Source organism: Nesoenas mayeri (assembly GCF_963082525.1).
Source record: "Nesoenas mayeri genome assembly, chromosome: 1".
NCBI lineage: Eukaryota > Metazoa > Chordata > Aves > Columbiformes > Columbidae > Nesoenas > Nesoenas mayeri.
The window spans coordinates 45,606,026-45,618,779 of record NC_137541.1 but is presented as its reverse complement, the minus strand read 5'-3'; the positions used below and the strand labels follow the sequence as shown (position 1 = coordinate 45,618,779).

General features: G+C 43.0%; 1 protein-coding gene across 4 annotated transcripts in view; it reads right to left on the bottom strand.

The window, feature by feature from the left end:
- NR2C1 (nuclear receptor subfamily 2 group C member 1) overlaps window positions 1-9,112 on the bottom strand; it is a 56,491-nt gene extending 47,379 nt beyond the window's left edge. For 3 of the 4 annotated variants that reach the window (XR_013923401.1, XM_080360491.1, XM_080360488.1), the window contains exon 1: window positions 9,067-9,112. The gene's annotated coding sequence lies outside the window, so the exon portion shown is untranslated. The remainder of the gene's footprint in view (window positions 1-9,066) is intronic. The other variant, XM_080360489.1, reaches the window with a different exon arrangement.
- Between the last annotated feature and the right edge of the window lie 3,642 nt (window positions 9,113-12,754).

The window sequence follows — 12,754 nt, the reverse complement described above, 5'->3', positions numbered from 1 at the left end:
TCTCCTTCAAGCCTCTTCTTCCTTCCTTGCCACCTGTGAGGCTGCGCATCTTGACACTGTGGACAATGAGGCAGGACACGCCAAGGAGAACTGGCTATCAAAAAATTCTAAGCTCACTTTGGGACAGATGTAAAACATTTTGTAGTACACCTTTTGCTTATCTAAGATATCTATGCTAAACTTCACATCAGGTATGTTTAATTGCTCTTTAGAGATCCCTGCAAAGAATTAAGTGGAAAAAATGCTTTAGTTGTTTTCTATTAGGTAAACTTACAAATTTAGCACATTTGTCATGTTTTAAAAAGGGTATTTTCCCCTGAGTTACTCCAGCCAACATTCCCAAAGGCTGAATTGTTTCATGTGAAATGATGAATTTATTCTGAACTCAGAGCTTTCTGAAATCAGCAAATATTCCTTAAACACTTTAAAACAAACCTTCATTTCCCAATAAAGAAAAAGATTTAACTGACTACCATCACAGTGTGACTTTTGGTCTTCAACAACTGGCAGCAACCTGCAAGGTGTTCTCATCTAATGTGAATCTTCCTGATTACAGAGATGCTTCTTTTTTCCACACTTGTCCAAACCATGCCACACACCTTCAAAGCACAGATCAGGCAACACATGAAAAATGTTTTTTATTGCTAGTATAGGAAAGAAGTAGAATGAGTCAAATAATTGATGTCTTCCTTAAGAATGCTTTGCTTCCATAGGGAATGAGATAAATCAAGATAAACCCAACTTTATCCAGATGTTAGTTAATGTATGCTAATCACATTAATACTTTTCTAGTTATCTAAAACAATGAAGAGACAAGAATTGGAACTCTAAAAGAGACCAGAAAATACAACATGAAAAAAACTGCATGTACTTTCAGGATCTTCTTTATCATGTCCCACAAATAAAAGAACAGTAATTTTATATTTATATTATTACTCTAAAAGGGGGGAGGAGGAGAGCCAATGCTCTTGCCAATATATCAAGCACTAAGCTGTTTGCAAATACTGCCCACTTAAATTTTGCCTCATCCATATCTCACTCTGAATACTCTTGCAAAAATTTTCTTTGCTCATTGTATCAACCAGTGAGTCTATAGTTGCTTATGGAAATTATTGCTTAATTGCTCTACTGGCTTCCCCACTTTATATCAGACTTAAGACCCTTGTCTTTTACCATGAAGGTTCTGAAAAATTAAGCAATAAGAAATGCTTTGTCCCATGACCATTTAGCTAATGATACTGCTGACTGCTTAGGCCCTTACTTCCTTCTGCAACTTTTTGCAGATGGTCCATTAAGACCGGAAACACTATTTCTAAAACTACACAAACCAAACACATAACCTTCCTTTAATTTGTCTTAGAGGAAATATGTTGCTGACAACAATGTGAAAACTGACAACATTTAGACTGTCAACATGATTAGATCACTGCCTCTCCAACTGTCTAACGTATTCCACTTTTGTACCTTTGTACTCCCTCAGTCTGCGATGATCCATTTGTGTATCTTCTCATTAGTGGTAGATATCTGGGACTAGGGAAAAAGCCCTTTCTTAGAAGATACCAAACACAGTAAAGCTCCTCTTGCTCTATGTATAGAGTAACACAAATATTTATATCTGTATTTATAGTTATTAGACCTACTTTACAAGTATAATCATTGCATTTGTTTTCAAAGTTATTTCTTAAGTGCTTGACATTACTTCCTACACAGTTTAAAAAAAAATGAAGCTCTTTAAAAAACTTTTGAAAAACTAACTCACAGAGAGGCAGAATTAGATATCTGTCTCTTATTTTCAAAACCTCAATCCCCCAACCCAATTTACCAGAAGCAGTATCTAAAAGCAGGCATTTTGACAAAAGACATATTAAATCCCCTCTGTGTTACTTTAAATGCATTTATTGCATCTCTCTTCAACCTTCACACTCAAAGGAAATGAAAGCAGAATCTCTTCCTGTATGTAAATCCTATGTAAATACTGTTAGTTTATGTCACTAGTAGTAAGTGACTTAGTGAGCCCTCTTGGCAGTAGTCATTTTTAAATACATCACTATCATCAGTCTTAGCCCAAACTTGTTGGTGTTGAACCTGACATCATTGCCAATAGTTTTCCATCACTACTTTAGACAAGCACTCCATGAGCCACTGTGTTAGTGCAAAACTTTCATGAGCTTGCACTATTTCAACCACTCTTCTTTAATTCTTCCGCAGTTTTTATGTGCTAGAGTTTTCCCAATGTTTTAGTTGAAATAACTTAGAAAATATTTTTAAAATGGTTTTTGGCTTACTTCAATTGAAATGGGTTAGGAAACTTCCCCACAAGAACAGCCAGCAGATTTGAGGGCTGGTTATCAGAAGTCTCCACTAGTAACCTCTCCAGTTATACTCAGAAGACATCAGTGTTTAACTCACACCCTTCTCCAATGACAAAAGTTACACAACTTTAGCTCTCCTAGTAGGAACTTCCTACTTATACTATTTCAAAATATTATATTGGTGCAAACCAAGAACTTTAAAAGAAGTAGCAGGAAGAATATTTCTTCATGTTTGGACTCTCCATTAGATATAAATTAACATCTCTTGTTCTATTACCTTGCACTGTTGGTATACCTGCCCGACTATGAAGTACTTCAATTCTGATTTAACACCCTTTAAATGAGTATGAACAAACTGCATCAGCATGAAGATACAAGAAGAGAAAACTCTGCCCACTCCAGAGATCTTCAGGTGACTTTCAAAAAATGCCATAACCTTGGGCAGTGTAGTTGTACACAGTGATGCTTGTAAAATTTGAGTAGCCTAAGTTAAACCTGCTGGTACTGTCAAACCAGTTTGAGTCTACATATGGAATGCGTAATGACTGTGGAATATAGAATTCTGGTAATGACTATGTATATATATGGAATGGATATTAATACAGGGGTCTTTCCTAGATTAAATCCACCTGCAGAAGATCAGATGGACATTTAAACTAATGAAGTTACATAAGAACTTTCTGGATATCATAGTAAAGAGAAAAACAGGAAGATTGACATGACTTTTTAGGAAAGCTCAAAAGGTTAATATAATGGACAGCTAACAGGAAAAGTATTCCCTCTTAGAAGAAACTGTCTTAATCTTTATAGTCATACTGCTTCACCAGTAAATTATTGCAACAGATTTCAGAAGACGAACGAAGGATACGCTATTTTAGTTCAGGTCATCACACTGGGTTTACAGCTGCTCTGTACCTTAAAATGGAAACTAGTCCTCATTTCTGTTCTCAAACTCACCATGTACTATTTAAGAATTCAGCATAACCTGTGCTGAATTTGTTTAATAAATACCTACACATAAAATAAAAAGCACTTAATAATCCCTCTAAGATTAAAAGTGCTAGATTTAAGAGGTTCTGTTACTTGTTTTAAGCACTAAGATTTCTTTATGTTTCAGAACAGTATTCTGCAATGCTTTATAGATATTAAGCCAAGGAATCCAAACACATTTGTGAAACAAATGACACCACTCTGCTCAATGCTTCATACAAGAAAAGCTCAATGAACACGGCAAACTGAATGAGCTATTCTAGGATTATCATTCTATAAGCCATATTGCTCAAGATAGTAGAACAGTTGGCAGACTTAAAGGAGTAATATTCTCTGTATCAATGAACTAAGGAATATTTATGTGACTCTTGATACCCAGTTACTGTTTATTAAATCTGCATGACATCAAGATTTAGAGAGTACATATGTAAGAGACAGATAATCATAGGAAACCGAAGCAGCTAAACCTGCAGGCAAGATGAGATGCTTGTAAAAGCGCAAGGGATAATTAAAAGGCACACAGCAATAAAGAGATGCATTAGCAGGCATGCCTGTACTATTAGTTTAGAGTCATTGCTCTTGTTGCTTTTTCATGTGAGTGCTACAGGGGGAGGAGAGGTGAGAAAACACAATTGCTAGGATAAATTTTCAGGAGACTGCCAAGTCATTCTTAGACTCTGAGCCACCAAATGGACAGTCTCACTTTTACTCCTAGGCTCCTGTTGCTTTTATCACGACATCTCTTGAACCTGCCTGAACAGAGCTGATTCAGCTCACCAGCCTCACAATCAGCAGGTGAAAGAAAGGAGGAGGCAAGGGGGCTGTGCAAGCTGAGCCCACTCACAGAGTGCTGGCTACATGCCAGACCGAGGTAAGGAAACAGCCATGTCATCGCGTCACCCTGCCCTGTGGGATGTCACCCACAGCCTGCATCTCCACCCAAAACCTGCAAAATCCTGCACTGCTATAGGAGGAAAAGAAAAAAACCCAACAAATTGATTCCCTGTATGAGCACAATGAACCAGAGCAAGCATTCATCTGACTGAAGACTTGCCCCTTCGCTGGATGACGTTCAGCCAGGTCTGTTCTTCTACCTGGCACACAAAGATTCCACTAACACAGCACCATGAGTGTAAACCTTTCTTTCCCAATGCAGAGAGGCATTATATCCACTATGGTCTAATTACAGCATGTCACAAAGACGAGCAGCCCCATTCCTGGCTGACAGCTTTGTCCCCCTCTGCATTTGACCTCGTGGTTGTGTAGCTGTAAGGTAAGCTTGTCTTCTGAATTTATTCACCCTGCAGCTAATAATTGCTATACATAACACAATAAAAGCAGGCAGAAGCAGAAATCAGACAATTTCTTTTGGAAAGGCCCATATTTGTTAAATCAGCTTATGTATGACACCAAATTGTCCACATAGGCATGGTGTGATGTGACTGTTCAGAGCATTCACTGAACTACAGCCACAGACAAGGGACCTGATACAGGAAGGTGTAACTATGGAAAGGACTCTCCAACCTGTTCAACAGTGCTACTAAACACTCTGTCCTTACAACTTGCACATGTTCATATCCACAGCAACTTCCTTCAGAAAAACCCTTGTGTTTCATACACATCCTTCCCATAAATCAGTGTTGACATGGTTTCAGACAAAAATATCCCTTTATAAATATCACTACCCACCTCTTCCCCTTTTTTTTCCCCTTTATCAACTCCACAGGATTAGATTTTGCTAATGTGTGTGGTTTTTTTAAAGCACTCTGGAAAAAATATTCAGATTAAGTCAGTCCACAGTGAATACATTAGTCACGTTGACACACTGTCCTGCTAATAGTTCAAAGAAAACGTATCACCAAAACAAACGGGGCAGTTTTCACACCAAAAGGTCACTTCTAAGCTCTAAACAGCAACCTCAGCTTATTCAGAATGAAATAATCAGTAATTATAGCTAACAGGACAATAGCAGAGGGTTTGGCTTTAGTTTTTTGGTGCTTTATGTTTTTCAAGTTTCTGGTTTAACTTCCTACAAAAGTAGTCAAATATTTATCTTAGTCCAGCCTGTCTTACTAATGAGTTTAACAAAAGTAATTTAAGTTAAACAAACTTGAACAGCCTTTCAGAGAAGGCCTGGCCAAACCAACAAAATTAATCTAAATATTGATACAGAACAGCAGTTCTGAGGCCATGATTTTCAGGAAGGAATGCACTTCCTTACATTGCATCCTGAGATACACAGGTCTTGCTCAGAAAGCACAAGCAACCTTCCAGTCTCAGAACTGGACATAGAATGAGGATTACTTTGGTTGGAAAAGAGCTTTAAGATCATTGAGTCCAATGCCTAACACTGATGGTATCATGAAGTAAATTTTAAAAATCAGCAATTTAAGCCACTGTAGAGAAGCATCAAACACCCTGCAGAAAATCCTGGTTTTCTAAGGTACATAAAAAATACTCAGACATCAAAATCAGGAACACCACAGCTATTACTGAAGAACCCAAAGTTATGATTTGCCACTGAGTAATATGAATGCATTGATTAGTGCCTGTATTGTTATAAAATCTTAGAACATTTATAAGATTTTATAATGCACTTATAACTACAGATCTAAGAGCAAGCTGATCAAATCCTGCAAAGCACATTTTAAGAGTCTGATTCTTCGGAAGATAAATCCTTTGTTGCTTTAAGAGTTTGGCAAGTACTACCCAATGCAGTAATCTCTGGAATCAGAAACTGCTGACTGAAGGGTAAGAATATGGAGAGCTCTGAATACACCAAAGAACTTGATTAACTGCACCTTTGCAGTGTTATCCATCATTCTCACACTCATAGAATTCAGTTTTGCAGCAGCTTACCTTATGCCAATAATATACAGGCACAAATTCAAAGCGCTAAAAGCAGCTTGAAACAGCACTGAGGAAAAACAATGTGAAAAGATTACCAGACAGTAACTTATGTGGTGTTTAGTTTTCTCTGATGGTCACTGGTGGGCTGCACACTGCAGCCTGTGTGTAACCAAAAAGCAGAGGCACACAGCTGTGCCAGCCAGAGCCTGTGGCCTCCATGCCCATCCCGGCTGCTCCCCGCTGCCTCACAGGGGATGTTGATACCCCCACAGGTCTGGGAAAGCAGATCCTCACAGGAGAGCTGCCTGACCTGATATCAAACAAAACTCAGGTTAGCAAAGCTTACTATTAAAACTGCTCCAGCAGGAAACGCACACATACCCTCTGCCAGCTGCAGCGCTGCCAGTTGAAAGCTACACTTTGCAAGCAGAAGAAACATGTACAAGTTAAAGATTTAACACTGCTCTATTTCTCATACACAGTTAAACTCTCTACTTTAAGCAAGGGCTACTGTGGTTCTTTTTCCAGGGTTTTTTCACCCAGACATTAGACGCAGGTTACTTTAGGGAGACCGCTTTCCTTCACAAACTGTAAGGCAACTTCAGCAATTTCACTGGCTGCACAAACTTTAATTGCATAATACAATGAGCACACAATAAATCAAAATGAAAATTGAGTATCAGCATAAGGAACAAGCAAACTAATCTTACCAGTGTAAATATTTAGACTTCACATTATAGAGGAAAGCCAGTTTTCACAGGACTAGCACATTAGCTTCAAGCATTCTGCAATTACATTTTTCATGCGAGCTATTTAACTGCATGCTACAGTATCAGCAGGTTTTTCTTTGGTTTTGGTTCCCCATGTCATTCCCCCTCAACTTTAGTAACAGAATGTAATAATGAAATAATTAATGTTAGAAGTTATTTCTGGAGGTCATCTGGTCCAAAGTAGAGTCAAAGTAGAGTCAGCTTCAGAGGTAGGGCTTTGTCTTCAAAAGCTAAGAAACCTGGCCAGAAAAACCAAGGTAGGTTTTAAAAACAAACAGTCTCTCCTCCTATCCCACAATCTAGCCCAGGCTATGGCTCTTCTTAAAGATATCGGAAGTCCCACAAAAACTATTCCCTTCAAGAGAACATGCCAGCAAGAAAAAAAAAAATATTAGTAAGTTAAAGCTAGTTAATTTATCTACTGCAAGCTCTTTTCTGTAATAAGCATCTTGATCTGTTGTTGCAGAATGCAACAGACTTAGCAAGTAGTGTCCAGTCATCCAGTTGGGAGCAGTTTGCATGAACTGCAGCAGCAGCTGAGGACTGTACACCCCACCAGGTGACATCAGTGATAGTCCTTATACTACCATGCAAGTGCACACATGCAGCTGACCAGCATCACATGAAAATACTTAATCCTCTGGTAAGACAGGGTCTGCAACACATTCAGAGAAAGAGCTACAGACAGAAGCAGTCAAACATTTCACAGACCTTAATACTTCCCTCAAACAAGTGTTCATGAGGAAAGATTTACAGCAAGGAGTAAGGTGTGGGCTAAATGCTTTGTTGGACACCTCATGTCACAAATGGCTACCATGGACTGAGCAGGTGGGGGGCAATATTTATAGAATTATCTTCGGGTAGAAATGTTATTACAGAAAAAGCCATCCAAAATTACAAAGTGTAGAAGAAAGAGTCCCTAGGTGACCACTGCCTCATCCAGCATGGTAATGGGATGTTTTGCCTCCCCTCAGTACTTACATTTCTACTTACATAATTATTCCAAAACCAGGAAGCTGCCCTACAGAAAACTACTTGAATTTTCTTCCATCTTATTTTCTATGGTAGGTGTGGTTGCAGCTCCTCTTACTACACCACTTTCCCAAATCCACCTTGCTGATGCTGGTACCAGCAGCTTCAGATCAGAGATTCCACATATGAAGAATGCTCAACTCAGTTTTTCAAGAATCACATCCACACACTTGTCTTGCAGTAAAAATACTACCAGAAGACTTTTTTTCTCCTGTTGCACAAGTTTATTTGCGCAACACATGCCATCTCCCCTCTTCAGAGTGCAAATCTAAGTTCATCGTGTGCTACACGGCTGTGCTTTTAACATTTAACATACTGCAGCACTGAGAAAAGAAAGAATCCACAAATGCCGCAGCTTGGAAGAAAAAAACACCCCACCCAAGGACACAAAATACGGAACAGCGACAGGTCCATCTGCCCCAACAACAATAATAGCGGGTGTTAGCGGGACATGCTACCGCAACCCAAATAAACGCAGCCAGAGCTGAGCAGAGCGAACCGGCGGGAGACGAGGCTCAGCCTGCACGAAGTGACCGGGGGGGTGTGGGGGGCACGGCCACCCTCCCCCACCCCGGGAGGGCGCACGGCAGCCCACGGAGGCAGCCAGGGAGCGGCGGCCCAGCCCGTCACCGCCAAGCCCACCGTACCCCCGGCAGGCCGCCCCCTCCCCGGGGGGCTTCGCGGGGCAGCGGCTGAGAGGGCCCAGCGCCCAGGCTCGCCCCCGGCACGGGCAGCGGGGCCGCAGAGCGGCACCCGGCACAAGATGGCTGCGCGGGGCCGGGCGGGGGGGCCGGGGCCCAACACGAGGGTGGCATCACCCGCCGCCTCCCCCCGCGGCGCCCTCTCCGCGGCAGGAGGGCCCGGAGCCGCCGCAACGCCGGGAAGCCGCGGCTGGCGCCGCCCGGATGCGGGGCGGCGGGAGACGCAAGCGGTTCCTGTAGGTGAAAGGTCGGGGGGCGCGGAGCCGCCCGCGGGACGCGCCGCGGCCTGAGGCGGGACGGGCGGCGCCCCACGCCGCGCTCCGCCGGGCCTGGGCGGGCCGGCAGCCGCGCACGGATAGAGCGGGGCCGCCACCCGCGCCGCGGCCCAGCCGCTGCCGGGAAGTCGCTCACCTGGCGGGCCCGGTGGCCTCTCCGGCGGGTTTATTTGTCGGCAGCGGCTCCGGCTCCCGGAGGTCAGAGTTCGCGACCCCGCCCCCTCCGCTCGGCCCGGCCCCGCCCCGACGCGGCGGCTGCGCCTGCGCTCCGGACCGGCCGCCGGGCGGGAGGGCGGGGGGCCCGCCGGGGAGGGGTCGCGCCGGGTGGGGCGGGGCTCGCCTCACCCTCCCTGCCCTTCCGGGGGCCGTTAACGGCGCCCGAGGGCGGGGTGGGGATGGCGGTTCTTTGTCCGCCCCGGCGGGCGCTGCCGCCACCGCGCGTAGGCCGCGGAGAGCAGCGGGAGCTGAGGTGCCGCGGGCGGGCGGGCGGCAGCGGGCCAGGCCCTGACACTAGCGCCGCTCGGGAGGGGCCGCCTGATGCGAAGCTCCCTCACAGGTGGGGAGGCCGTGGCTCTGCCCTGGGTGTTCTGCCAGCCCCGAGGGCATGGTCGGGAGACCTCGAGTCTGCAGGTCCCCAGCGCCGTTCTCTGCAAGGAAACAGGACTATCTCAGTTTTCAGCAGCACGAGTGCAAAGCTTTTGGGTAGCTCAGTGTGGTCTTTCCACTGAGACATGGACCTGTTGGAGAAGGGCCAGAGGAGGCCACCGAAATGATCAGGGGGCCGGAACAGCTCTGCTGTGAGGACAGGCTGAGAGAGTTGGGGTTGTTAGCCTGGAGAAGAGAAGGTTCTGGGGAGACCTTATTGCTGCCATTCAGTACTTAGAAGGGGCCTGTAAGAAAGATGGGGACAGACTTATTAGCAGGGTGTGTTATGACCAGACAAGGGGTAATGGTTTTAAACTAGAAGAGGAGAGATCCAGGTTAGCTGTGAGGAAGGCACTTTTTACACTGAGGGTGGTGAAGCACTGGCACAGGTTGCCCAGAGAGGTGGTAGATGCCCCATTCCTGGAGACATCCCAGGCCAGGCTGGACGGGGCTCTGAGCAACCTGATCTAGTTGAAGATGTCCCTGCTCATTGCAGGGGCGGGGGTTCGATTAGATGAGCTTTGAAGGTCCCTTCCAAACTAAGATTCTGTGAGGCAGATATATAGATGAGACTTACAGATTTGTTTTGAAACGTTCAACAAGATGGAGACATAAAGCGCTTCATCACACTGCGTTGCGCTCGCAATGGTTGTGTCAGCTCAACCAGCAATGTTGGAAAGAGCTGTCTCTATCTGCCAGCATGGCAGCAGCAAATTACTTCATTAAATGTCTTCTGAACTTCTCTGAACAGGGCTTGGCCTGGCTGCTAATTAATGTGCTCCAGGCTAGTGTAGGGCTCCCAAAATGTGTGAAAGGAACAACTTAACTGCTGTTCTGGTTACATTCATTTGTGCTAAAGTTGTGTTAGCTAATTATGTAGTCTGTGCTGATTACTTTCTTGACCTTGAGTTTAGTAAGAGTTGTATACCTTAAATATGTCCCTTTTCCCCACCTATTCAATTAAGATTGTATAGCTGGAGTTAGAGATCAGCAGAAACTTCAAGATCATGTAGGCCACTGGGGCTGTACACGCAATTTCATTATCTGAAATTTGTTTAGACCATTTTATGCAATTTCTACTGAATCAGATGATATGAGCATCAACATCTGAGAAGCAGAGATATGGAAGAAACCCCCGAAGAATACAAGCAATTTATGTGTTAACAGTAATAAAATCATTCATGCTCTTACCTTGACAATTCCTTTCCTGCTTTTCTTCCCACTCCAGTCCCACAGCTGCACTTCCATCTCGTTACCCTCACTCAAGATCACTAGTTCACTTAGTACTTGCAAGCATCGTATTTTGCTTTTTGATCAGACACATTCCCAAAATCCAAATGCAAATGAACCTTATGAAGAATTTTTAAATTGGAGCAATTAACTTGCTAAGCATTTCCTGAAAGCATCGAATGTTACAGCACTCAGAGTTTACAGTATTTGTCACTTCCCAAACTAGCCTGAGCTGCACATCCACTTTCTAAATGAAGGAGCTTATTGCAGTTTAATTTAACAAATACCATGGAATTTGCACCAAGGCTTATTTCAGGCAAGTATTCTGATACCTCAATAGAGCAGAAATGTCACTTTAACCAAGAAAACGTTTCGATTTTTTTCCTTAGCAAGTGACCCAGTTCATACTTGATCTGTATTACAAACACACGTCCATGTAGCTGTGTCAGCCAGGATTACAAGAGACATATCCCTATCAAAAATATAGAGAGAATCAACAGCCTTTTTGCTGTTACTGCAAGTTATCAAAAAACTGCTTTCAAATATCTGCCAGAGAAGTACGAGGAGGCAGCGTAACTAACGTGACAGGCAATTCTCTCCCTCATAGGCCCCACAAAAATACTGAGACTAACAGAAACTGTGATTCAGGCGTACTTCAGTAGACACAGCAGAACTGGGCTTTGCAAAAGGAGTGATTAATCTACCACCCTTCATTTGACCTTCACACACTCCTTCAGTTCTTCAGAATGATGGTTTCTTTGCCATGGGTATGTCTATCCATAACAATGTGCTAAATAATTTCTTTTTAAAAAAATGAGGTTGAAAATCAGATGCAGTAACCATTAAGAAGAGTAGGTTGGTGGGATTACTTTCTTTTTCAAAAGACATCACTGGGATAGGTAAATTCACATTTGTGGCTGAAGAGGGGGGAAGATGAGTAAAAATCCTACATTCTCACAAAAATAAGACACTGGCATGGGGTGCCTAATTAATTCCTGGGCTGATGAAGCTCAAAAGGGCTGTCATTTCCCAGGGCTGGGAGGTGGCTTCAGGAGATAAAACCCCACTGGCTGGTGTCCTATATGTGGGACTTGCTCAGGAGCGATTTTTTTGATTGTTGCACTTTGCAAACTGCGTTCCAGCACAGGCTCCACACCCAGTTATGGATGGGCTTTATAGAAAAGAAATATCAAGAACTTCTGAAGGCTCGGGATGAGGGAACAGAAGGTGAGGAACTGGACAGCAAGAGGCAGCTAAGAAAAGATGGGACATCAGGAAGATGGAAATAATTTTTGTGGAAAAGACACCAGTTTTGGTAAAGAGAGTGTGTAGTGTCTTGGTTGACATAAGCATGTCAATTCACTTAAATCTGTTTCAGGTGGTCAGATCCAGCAGCAGTGTCAGTCTGTGCCTTTTCAGGCAGTTTTCTGTTCGTAAGAGCAAAACAGCAAGAATTTTAAAGCAAGACTGATGTGCAGGATAATTATGGCAAATTCTGCTGTTTGAAAATCAATGAATACACAAATGACATCATAAATAAAAAGCTGAAAATGTAAAAATAATTGTGCAGACTCGACTAATGTGAATTTATTTATACAAAAATGATACATATCCACAGAAATATTTACAACAACTTTAAACTGTTTTCATTTACAAAATAAAGATTCTATTCTTTTATTTAGTCAGGACATTTTAGGGCTGCTCCAAATAAAAGTCTCTTTAGATGGTAAATATAGGAGACAGCAGTTATGGCAAACAAATGCATTGAATGTGTCTTTACAAACATCTCTTAATGTTATGATGTAATATACATAATCAAGTAATCAAGTTTCCAGAAACAAAAAACATTGAGTAAAATGTGTTCTGTAGCTGCTCAGCTTTCCATTTGTTTTAAGTCCTTTGGGCATAAAAATAGTTTTAAGTTAAAGAGAATTCAGGATCTTAGAACC